Below are 12,297 nucleotides of genomic sequence, written 5' to 3' on the forward strand. Positions count from 1 at the left end.
AGGATCATCAGATGTTATGGGGCTGTCCTACATATTCCTGCATGGGTTTTCCGTCAATGTTTTTCACCATTTCCAAACCAGGGCCCTCCAGGAGCTGGAAGGGGGTTAATAATGAATTTTTTAAAATCCGGTGACATTTCCTATTTGTGCTAAAAGTAGGAGGAAAATAGCTTGGGTCAATGAGAAACAGATTTGGGGGGAAGGGAAAGGGGTTCGGCAACATTAAAAAAATAAGAGTTTGCCACCCCTCCACATTTTGTTTGAATCAAAATGAAATATCTTCGTTCACTTCCAAGTCTTGTTTAACCTTTCTTCCTTCTAACTGCAAACTGCCATTTCCAAACAAAAAGTTGAAAAGCTTCATTGAGAAAATGTCAAAAAGGAAATGTTTTGGCATTTCCAAAAAGACACATTTCATTTTGACATTTCAAATGAAATGCCTGGACATTAAAAATAAATTAACTCCCCCTGGGGATTTTCAACATATCCAGTTGCCAAATTCAACTTAAGCTTATGAATAGTCCAGGCTTTCCCAAATTCAACTTTTGAATTAATTTTACACTGGAAGTTCAGTTCAGTTTTGATCCAGACTGTGATGTTGAGACCCTGCGATGCCCTCGTACATGATCCTCCTCTGTACATTCCCAAAACTTGATCTCCAGCCAACATCTCAAGTCTAGAAATATTTACACCTTATGAAAATATTATATATGAAGAGAATGGGTTAGCCTATGACCCAACAACAGCCTCTCAAATTATTTTAACATGTGCTTCACTCCTAATATACTGCTGTCATTCATGGGGATTAATGGTTGTTATTAATCAACCCATCTGAAGGCACGGAAGAAAACCATCTCCCCATGCACAAGACAGAGGGAACATTATTTATTTGCTAGCACTAACATATAATAAAAACAATTTCTCAGTAGATTTCTCCTCACATACACAGATGACCATGTCAAGCCATGAGTAATATGCAAGGCTTTGAAGGCATGACAAAATCAGCTGGCAATGACAACCAAGGTTATTGTCTCGCAACCCCTCTTCAGATGAGTAATGCTCTCATGTGGATAGGCACATCCATCAACCAAAGGCCTTGGTGAAGGGTTTTGGGGACATGAGAGTGGTCACACCCATGCTTGCTTTCCACTAGGCTGGTGGTGGGACTCAACAGAGCCTCCAGGCCAGCTGCAATGCTCACCAGGAACTTGGGCTGTCCGATGTGGTGGAGCTGCCTGCAACCATCATTCTAGAAGATACCACGCTCACTGGTTTCGAGCCAGCTTGGATAGACAGTGGCTAAAGGGATAGACAGTGGCTAAAGGAAAATTTGCGCCATTAGGCTTTAATCCGTCACCATTCTGGTGTAACCCCCCTGGGGTGACTGATGGAGCGAAGTGCTTTTGAGTCAGTCAAGACCAGGAGAACCTGTCCCCAAGCATCATCAGCAAGGTACCAACTTTTTCCGATGGCAAGAAATCTGAATATAGGGTCCCCTGCCATTCACAACATATTATCCCAATTTTTCTGTGATAGCTCAGGGGGGGTTGTTTTTCCTGTTTTTACTTTTTAATGCTGTAATTTGCTCAGACTGAAAGCACTTAGCACCAAAGACAAAGCTGAGAACAGGACAGACAAACAATCTGCCTAGGATAGAAAACAAACTTCCACTCTCCTGGATTTCTAAAGGGTCTAACCCAAAATATCCTTCCACCCTCCATCAAGACCCTGAACAGGGCTACAGGAGGTCTGAAATACAGACTCTCCTCCAGCGCGAGCTTTGCATTGAACCGCATGCTAAAGAATAACTTACATGTTTATACGCTTTGCTTGCACAGCACAGTGCTTGTAGGCTTGGAGGCTCAAGTTCCTTCTTTTGATTCACTCCTTGAGTGAGTCAAACTATTTATTTTAACTCGAATCCACATGAGGTGCAGAACAGTTCAGGCTTCAGCTCAGTGCCAACTGCACTCCCATTGTCCATCATATAAAAGCAGGTATCCCAGCACAGTCATGGGAGGTATGAAATACAGAAGACGACAAAACACTGCTTTTATGAGACAGCTGCAGAAAAAAATTAATGCAATAGAAAAAAAATGTAGATCTATATTTTGCTTTTCTCTCCTGTTGTCTCCTTTTCTCTCCTTTCTCTGGATCCCTTTACCTCTTGCCTTTTTGAGGTTAGGGACAGAAGAACAAGCCTCTTCACATTCAGCCTTTTCTCTACTCTCCACATATTTCTGTATTTAATTCATGCCCTTCTGTAGATTTTTAACTTCCGATTCCCAAAGCTCAGCCAACATCCCTTATTAAATGAAGTTGCCTCTTCACCTGCTGAACTACAACCAACAAAAAAAATTCACAAGCAACCTCATGGGAAATACACAGCTCCTAGGAATACTCCTAAGGAGGCTGCTCCTTTTCTCTGGACTCCTAAACTGAAAACCTCTTGGTATAAAGTCAGATCTGGGCTTTTCTTCAACAAGAATCCTCCAGCTGAAAACCAAGGCAGTGAAGGAAATATGAGCATGCCAGCGCGTGTTAGTACTGGACCAATGCACTAAGGTGGCACCTCCAAGACTTGGTGCACATGCACTCTTCTAGGCAAGATGCATTAAAGGTAAAGGCATCTTCTAGGCAAGATGTATTCGGAAACATCCCATGCATGAGCAGCGACTTCCCAAAGGAGTAACGGCAAGGAAGAGCTCCAGGCTTTGGGAAAGGAGTCCCTGGATACCCATTTTGAGATTTAAGGTATTATATAAATGTACTTTCTTGTAAGCAGTATCTGATGAGCTCTGTTCAAGATTACATCCAAAGAGCGACAGCCCCTGGAGTATAATAAAGTAGAAATGGGCTCTAATAGGGTATTTGGCTGTTATATTAGTATTAATCTACTCAGCGGCTAAATTGTGGGAGGCTCATGAAAACTCTCTTTTCCCCACTGTATCAGTGAAAGGTCTTCAGTAATTTGCATCCAAACAAATGTGCTTTGTGAATGACAGGACCTTGCATGGGAGTATAATTTTATTACCTCATTCAAGCCATTTTAGCTAAATTGTGCTTCCTCTTGAAGAGCTGCCATTGGTGAGGAGAGATTGTTCGCAACTGCACATGCAACCAAAATGGACATTTTCGACTTCCACAACACGGGGGGGGGGGTTGTCATTTATTTCCAAAATACCTGCTGTCTGTCAGAATGATGCTTCTCCTTTGTCAGAGCCTATAACCATCACTCAAAGCCTGTGGTATCTCACAAAGGTTCAGTGGAAAATGAGAGGAAAAACTCCCAGGGTAGATATCTGAAGCTTTCCTTTGAGGAGAGGGAGTGGATTAACTGAAAGAAAAATAAATAAGCTCTAAGGTCCCAGCTCACCGCTGGTATGAGTGGGTGCGAATCCCAACACAGAGCCAAGGCCACATCCACATCATCTCTCTGAAGGCAGCAGGATTATCACTGCAGGAAATATTGAGCGCACATTAGGATGTAGGGAAGAGTGCTTTAATCACTAGACTGACAAGGGGAAAAATAGCCACTAAAATTAAGGTGGGACAGCCCAAGGGCAGTTTGGTGAAGAGGAAAACCAAGAAACAGCTATCCTGGATCTATGTCCCATTGCTTCCCCAGCTTTTTTCTATGTCTGCATCCATTTGCCTGTCTCATCTCACAAGGTGAGCTCTTCAGGATGCTGATTGCATTTTGCTCCTTGCACAGCACCTAGCTCACTGAGCCTGGAGCCCTAGCTACTGCCAGGACGTATCTCCAGCAAAGAGGCTGGCCTCCCATCTTCTGTCTCCTTCCCACCCCAAAATCTAACACCGATTTTTCTCTGCTTCACACCAAGTTCTGTATCTCAAGTCATTCAATGCAATCCCATTCCACTGTTATCACTAACACTGATACAACCAAAGCATAAAAAAGGAGAGAGGAATAGAGACGGAGAGAGAGATCTCCCTCCAGCATATATCTGAGACAAGTACCATTTGTATGCCTCTAGACCAGCAGTAAGATATCTGCCAGTTGAGGAAGGGATGCGCAAAATGACAGCATGCTAGGTTTTTAAGGGAAAAAAAAGAGGGGAAAACCATGGCCATGATACAAGCAACTACTTTGCAAGCTACTTAAGACAGATTAAAACATAAGGGCAGCTTCTTGGCTGGCCTCTGCCTGCAGTAGACCAACAATAGAATTGAACAAGACCCTGGTTGCATTTGAGGTCTGATGCATTTAGGGAAGATGCATGTTGTCCTTGAAAGTCCCTGTCACCCCAGGCACAGCACAACACTGTCACAGACACCCTTTGGCTCTCCTGGTTACTAAATTTACTAGAAAGATTAAGCAAAGCTGCACTTCCCAGCAATAAAACACTCCTTCGATGGCATCACTGGAGACCCCACTCCCACATTAATTCAGAGGCTGCCCATTACCTATTAATTAGAGGACACTATTATGCAAATAATGAAAATTAATTAAGCCCTGACTTATTAATCTAAACCAGTCTCTTCCTTGCTGTTCTTGAATACACCCCAGGCAAGCAGCTACAATTTTTTTAATCATGTGACAACCTATGAGCTGACACTTCTTTAAAGGATGTCTTTAATATCAAAATAAAATACAATAAAGTAAAACAGCCTTGTCTCCCAAGCGGGCCAGCAGTAATGAGACATTAACCCAATCTCCCCCAGCCTGCTGGGTTCAGAGAGATGGGAGGTTTCCTTCCCAGAAACCTCATCCTTCTCCCAGGAGGCTGCTTCTCCCCATTGGGCATATCTGGGCACCAACAGTCCTGGCTAGATGTTTCTCTGAGCAGCCCATCACCATTGAGCCTGACACTGAAGCAGCTGGCTTGACCACAGCCCAGAGGGACCTGCTGTGGGGCATCAGGAGGCTCCAGTTATCACTCCAAGTTCACCGAGCGGGGACCGATGTGACCTGGCTCTGTGGACAGCACACAGGAGGTTTCCTGCCACCAGGAACAATCCCAAGGAGCAGAAGAGGAGTATTTATGCCTCACTTCACTACAAGCATTTTTGTTCAGTTCTCTTCTTTTCTAAACCCATTACAACCTCATGAATGAATTTACTTTCTGAATTTGTTGGCAGTTTCTTCATCAAAGCTGACTGCTACTAGTCATAACCAACAAATGAATGCTTCAGCATTTTGCTGAAGTGCTATGGGTTCATGCAGGACCCATACCTGCCTAAACTTGGATCTCACTAGCTGAACACTAGGTCCAGGACTTGAATGTCCAGGCAGATGTTTGCAGATTTGAGACCATTTCTGGGGGCCTTCTGGAGGTGGCAATGTCAGAGGTCACCACTTGTACTTGCCGGATGAAAAGATGTAGCTTTCCCTGAGCACTTCACGGCAATGATCTCTTCTAGTCAACGGCTAGAGGACAGCAGTCATACGGATATGTTGTACCATCTACAGTCCTCCTCTCTTTCCCACACAAGATCTCCTGCACAGAGAGGATCCTGGCAGGGATCTCATAATGGCTCAGTGACAGCCCTGACAATTACCAGATGCACTTGTCAGTGAACATGAGAAACACCACCTCAGCCAGGGGATGAGGATGGCAGGTTGCCCTCAGTGAGGACAAAGAGCATCGCCAGACTGAACATCACATTTCCACCTTGGAGGAGCAGATGCAAGGCTGAATCACCAGGAAGCCAAGAGGACTCTGAGCTCATGCAAGAGCCAAGGGCATGGCAAACGTCATGACATCTTGCAAAGGAGTGATCATATTTTAAGACAAGTCCTCCTCTGCATGCCAGTTTTCTATCCCATTTTCACTCCTATCGCTCCAAATTTCATGTGGGATTAATGAGCGTGCAGTTCAACCAGGTAAGGCCCCCTCAAGGTACAGTTTAACAAGAAGACTTCACCAGACTTCTCTGATGTCTGAGCTCATCCCAGACAGCTGAGTCTTCAGGCCAGGGTCTGGTGCACCGCTCACTCAGGACCACTGGAGGTCCACCCTGCCCAGTTTACAGATGGGAGGCTCCTTCAGAAACCCCTCCTGGGCCAGAAGAAACAGGTCCCTGACCCAGGGACAGCCAGCATGGCTGAGCTCCACAGGGTGGTGAGCCCCCAGGTGAAAGGACCTATCTCAGATGGATCGTCTGGTTGAAGGTGCACAGGTTGACCCAGCAAGGTCTAAGGATTGACATTTGCCATAAGGAAGAAAAGCAAGTGAACATGGAAAAGGGAGAGTGAAGACCTGGGGACCGACTCCATCTCCACACACAACTTAAACAATGGTTCTGCATCCCTCTGGGAATGGTCTCAGGGTTGGATATGGTGTCTTACAAAGAGGTGAGCTGAGGAAGGCACCAAACCATCATTTGGGGGTGTACTGCATATTCCACATTAACCCATCCGGGGACAGTCCTGGAGCAGGATGCCTGTGACATGGTCTGCTCCAGTCTAAAGTCCCAGGTTATCCTGGAAGCTATTTCATTTTCTCTTCAGACCCAAAGTATCCACATGGGAAATCAGTGGGCAGTAGCTCACCCGGTGATTACTCCCTGTGGATCAGCCTTTAGATGAACGTGTCATCCACTGTGCCAGATCTCAATGATGGGGACGTGCTCTGAACTTGGAGCCTCTCTCACACCTACTAAGCAACTTAAATCTAATCCTCTTTACCCTCCCCACTGTACAATTCCAGCCAAAAACAAGGAAAACCCTGATTTTAACGGCTTGCCACAAAGTCACTGGGGTCTCGCTGCCCGGTCTGTACCCTTACTCCTCCTCCTGGTTTCACCATCTCATTTCCCACTTGCACAGCTAAAACTTTAAGCAACTACAGCTTAAAGGGTACAATACCCTCACAAGCCTTTCTGCCTCCGTGCACCGATCAGCTCGCAAGGGTGAACGGCTGCGCGGAGGAGAGAGCATAATTGCATCCCTCTTCTTCCTTCTCCGACAGCCATATATCTGCACTCCCTAACAGCAACCTGTCTTTGCAGGGAGCAGACAGTGCCTCCTAAACCACAGCCTTCAAGGCAACCTCCCAAGATGCAGCATCTCCTCTGACTGCCAGGTGGCTTTTCTTGCTTGTGTGTGTTTTACATTATGCTGCAGACCTGCAACACAACTCCGAGACATTTTTTAAGATCTGTACTTACTGTCATTGCTGCAAATCGCCCTTTGGCTCCTGTTTTTCCCCTTCCATTTCTTTTCCCTACCAGACAAGGTGCTGTGCACCTCATTTTTTCCAGGTTATGTGTGCAAAGCCAGGGCACAGCACACAGGGCTGGGCATGCTCTACATCACCACTTGCCATGACGATGTCATTGGCCACCAATGTGAAGGACGGAGGCTAGACGCCTTGTTTTGCAGTTCTTGACGTGACTCAGAATGGCCTCGGAATTACGCTTGGAATAAGTGATTAAAAACCCTGACTACTCCTCCATTACCATGCATGGGTGATGCTCCCAGCAGCACCAATCACAGCTGCACCCTTGTAAATGAGAGCAAAATTAGAGCTGCTGCCTGGTGAGGATGACTTACACCAGCAGTACCAAGAGCTGGGACTCCCCCAGACTGTTTCCTCTTAACCTGGGATAAACCCCAGGGTATGTGGAGATGGGAATAAGGGCTTGGAAAACCCATCGATGGGAGGGGAACCACCCAGCCTGTATTTAATGATGTTCTGAACCCCAGCACGCAGTCACCTCCTGCGAAAAACCTTCTCCGAGATGCCAGCCTCCTCTGGGCCAATATTTGCAGGCAGTAGCTATTTGGAAAAACCTTCACAGGCACAACAGGCATTTTGAAATGGAGGTGCCCAGACCCTCGATCATATTTTATATCTATCTCCAACATTAAAATATGCATTTTGGATTTCCTTGGTAGGGAGGGAATCCTGGTGGGAAGGAAGAAACAGGATTTCGGTGGAGGAAATGGAGAGCAGAGGAAAGTTTTGAAGGGGAAAGGAGGAGGGCTTTCAACTAAAAGCAAAAATTATAGCAAAAACAACTTGTTCAGATGCTCTCCTGGGGATTCGGGGCCCGAAATGCCAATGCGAAGCTGGCAGCCACTTTGCTGCGTCAGAGCCCAGGCGAGAGCTTTGCACGCCAACCCTCAGAAGACCAGGGGAGAAGTCAACGCCAGGGCTCTGGCTTTTCCCAGCGAGTGCTGGGCACAGCTCTGAGCCTGAAGGAGGCTGCTGCAGCCCTTTGTTCGCAAGCCTGGGAAGAGTTGTAAGGGAAGGGGTGTCCGGCAGCACAGCCTGCCTGCAGGCTTCACCTGGCAGGGCAAGGAGAGCAAGGAGAGAGCCAGGGCTGCTCTGGACCCTGCTGCCAGAGCACTTACTGGCCACGCTGTTTGCTCTCTGCAACAGAAAACCTGCCCTGATATGAGTTTAAATGCATTTAAGTGGCTATGTGCGATGGCAGTGCAGGAACAAGCTCACCTCCTGCTCAGCCATCTATGCTGTGGAGCAGCCACCTCCACCCGCAGATGAGCAAAGAGCCGGAGCATCAGAGACACCTGCAGGATACACCCTCGGTGATCTGTGATCACTAGTACACGGACATCAGTTGACTTTACAAATCACTATCACAAGGGGTAGATGGCAAATTCCCCTATATTTTTCTGGGAAGCTCCATGCTGTCACAGCCCCACTCTTCCAGGTGCCTCATAAACCTCCCAGAGCTTGGGAGAAAAGTATCATCTCTGCTCCCCCAGCTGAGAAAAAGAGCACAGGAATTCAATTAGCAGATAAACATGCTTAAGCCTACATGCACAGGTAGTCCCACACAGGATTAACTCATGGGCTTCATATCTGAGGACCAGGTCCACAGGGCTTCCAGCCCTTATTTAGGTACCCATCAAAATCAAGTTCATGTATCTTGGTCTATAGTGACTCGGCCAAGGTCACATACTGAGTCTGAGCAGAACTCACACCATGGAAGTCATGCTATATTTTGAAGATTTGAATTGTGAAGATCCCACAGAGGTTTTAAAAGGGAGAATAAAACCTCTCTCCCTCTCAGATCTGAACTACTTTGCATTAATCCAAGCCCATTCTGCTCTAAAACATCAACCCACCCACCAAGCAGCTGGATCTCAAGCCTTGCCTTTTTCTCATTACCAGAAATGAAACCAACACAAAATTCAGCTCAAGCCTCCCAGCAGATGCGGCTGAGCTGCGTGCTCCTCCCTCGTACTGCCCAGTCCATACCCCATGTCCTCTCTTTCTGGAGCCATTCCCATCTACCACCAGCTGGATCGTACAGGATGATGCTACCATATCCTGGTAGGATGGACGCTCCTTGGCTATAGTTTGGGTTAACTGGATGACCAGCAGTCTAAGGCTCCCCGTTTCTTTTTCACTGCCAAAAAACTCTTCCACTGACCTCTTTCCTTCCAGCTGATTATCCCACCCATGCAAATTTGTCACTGCCTTCTATAAAGTTTGCAAAGGTCAAAATAACAAACTTTGGGGTCCCTTGTATTTGAGAAGAAAGAGGAAAATCCAAGCCATCTGTTATTTTGAGTTTTGCATGTATTTTGTGCAAGTTTTATGAGGCAGCAATCTAAAAGTCTGGATAGTTAGTGCAAATCAGGGCCATTTCACTGCAGACCTTCTGATGTCTCCCTCCTTAAGGAGGTAGAAGATTTTAAGAATCACAACTTGCAGCCTACTGGCTTTGGGCATCAGCTGAATGTTGCATCATTACAATTCACTGCCCATATTACAGAGAGGTCCAGAGACCTAGCCAAGAGGGCATATTATCATGCTAGGCGAGCTACTAATGTTTTACTTGCAACATCAAAGACAATCCCTGCCCTGGAAAAGCAAAGAGATGCTCTACAGACAAGGCAGTGGAAACACAAAACCCGGAGTGACCTGCCATGGTCACCCAGGCAGGTAGTGGCCAAACCAGGGAAACACCCAGGTGTCCCCCCAGGGGTACCCCACCTCCTGGGATTAATTCCAGTCCTCAACATCAGCTTTTTGCTACCTGTCTTCATTTTACTTCCTCCCCCAAGTTGACCTGTGGGTAGATACCTGTTCTGCAGCAAGCGTGGAGATCAGCAGGGTTCCCAGCTGCAGACAAGAGCTGACCACTGCCAGAACCCAGGAGGAATCATAGAATGGTTTGGGTTGGAAGGGACCTTTAAAAGTCCAACCCCCCCTGCAATGAGCAGGGACATCTTCAACTAGATCAGGTTGCTCAGAGCCCCGTCCAACCTGACCTTGAATGTTTCCAGGAATGGGGCATCTACCACCTGTTCCAGTGTTTCACCACCCTCATCGTAAAACATTTCTTCCTTCTATCTAGTCTGAGGAAGCGATGGAACACGTCCCCGGAGCAGCAGCTTCCCCGATGACGGATCTTGACTGAACCCTGCAGAGCTGCCAGGACAGCAATGACCAAAGCCCAATACCCTCTTGCTTATGAATGTCAAGCACTCTGCCCCTCCCTGCCTGCTCCAGCTTGGAGGCAGCTGCCTTCCCTCACCCTTCAACTCACCACCCACCACTTCATTCTCCCTCCCCAGCTTACCCTTTTCTTTGCTACCGAAATTCCTCACCCCTGCGTATCCGCTGACCCCAGGGCCACCCTGCCATCACCTCCAGAAGGAAGCCCAGCCTCAGGCCATCTCTTCAAAGATGGCTTCACATTCAGGCCTCCCTTCTGCACCTTTCCTTGTACCCCTGCCTTCCTCAACCCTCCTTAGCTCGTGTCCTCAAAGGCCACTCCTCTGCCCGAAGAAAACCTGTACGAGGGTTAATCATCATCAGGCACCGCCAAGACCAATGCAAACAAGCACCGAGCTGCCTGACGTCCTGTGCAAACCGATCGATGCGAATATTGCATGTGGAGCAACAGGGATCCCGTGGCCAAGTACCGCTGGGCTTCCCGTGCCGGGGACAGGGCAGAGCATCAAAGAAGAGCCCAGCGCCAGCTCCAAGCCCACCACTGGAGTCCTTCTCAGACAAGGAAGACTCATCCTTGAGCAGAAGGGATGGGGAACACACCAACATCTTGTCTTCAGTCCCCTACAAGCCAAGCTGATCTCAGCAAGCTCCAGCACGTGCCAGAGGGATGCATAATGGTCTTTGCTCTGGGATAATGATCTGGCATAGAGTAAAAAAACATGTGCACATGTGTGAGTCCGTGTGTGCATGCATGCTTGTGTGTGCACTCACAGGGAGCTGGAAGGGCAGCCACCTCGCTACATGCTTTGGGGCAGCCCTGCATCAGATGTCACCGTGCGATCCTGCCTCCAAAGAGCCGTGGTGACATTGCTTTGTCTCTGCATCAGGTTAACACCAACATCATGTTATTTCCTCCCCGCAGTGCAGCACCATCTCTGCAGACCTGAACTAACACCATTTGCCCCTCTGTTGTCATGTTGTGCAACCATCTCCTCCCAGACTCATAGCGGCATCATCCCGTCTCCTCCAACACCAAGCACAGCCCTGCCTGGATATCAATCCAAACCAACTCCAAAATCTTCATCACCCGATTCTGTCTTTCTACCTTTCCACTTAGGCACCACAAAATGGGTAATAGTCTTGAAATTATGACTATAATTACAGTTTGGTGGGTCTTAAACATAGCAGAGAAAGACAGTCCTCCTCTTCATGACATTCCCGGTACAACATAACACAACAAATGACCCAAGGGAGGTCTGCGGAGCTGGAGGTCTATGTTTTAATGTGCCCATGATGGGGCTTCTCAGTGCTTACCATCTACTGCCAAAAATTGGGCTGCTCACCAAGTTTGCATCACTACCTGGGCACACATCCTCATCTGCTGTACACAAGGAGTCCTCCAAAATCCACCTGCTCTTATGAATATTTCTGGCTTTCCACTAAAAGAGGGCTATGTTCCTTTTCTATTTAAAAACAAAAAAAAAATTAGAGTGGACAGGCAGTTAGGAACTTCTGAGGTTTGACAGTCCGTAATCAGAGATGAACTCGACTGAAATAGAAGTTGTCTTTGCAGGAAACAAACCCCTGAACTGTTCTCCATTCATTTTTAGCAAGCAAACCAGGTGAGCACGGCCAACTGCTAGTTATCTTCTGAGTCATTGGAAACAGCACCCGAAACACATGCCTTCCCCAAAGCTTTGGAGGACTAAAAAAAAAAAAAATTATGCAAATGATTTGAGGAAAGTCTTGGGGCTTGCAAATTCCCTGTGAAATCCGGGCTTTGGATAACCAGGAGCTCCGGGGTTGAGGTCAGGCTGCTGCCGAGCACCTGCACTTAGTAACGTATCATTGACCAAATTCTGCTCGGGGCATCAAAGCCCCACAGACGTCACCGGCT

The 12,297-nt window shown here is 47.2% G+C and overlaps 1 protein-coding gene across 6 annotated transcripts in view; it reads right to left on the reverse strand.

The window, feature by feature from the left end:
- ZBTB7C (zinc finger and BTB domain containing 7C) overlaps positions 1–12,297 on the reverse strand; it is a 173,002-nt gene that overhangs the window by 133,806 nt on the left and 26,899 nt on the right. The gene's annotated exons all lie outside the window — the stretch shown is intronic.

Source organism: Mycteria americana, assembly GCF_035582795.1.
Source record: "Mycteria americana isolate JAX WOST 10 ecotype Jacksonville Zoo and Gardens chromosome Z unlocalized genomic scaffold, USCA_MyAme_1.0 Scaffold_18, whole genome shotgun sequence".
NCBI lineage: Eukaryota > Metazoa > Chordata > Aves > Ciconiiformes > Ciconiidae > Mycteria > Mycteria americana.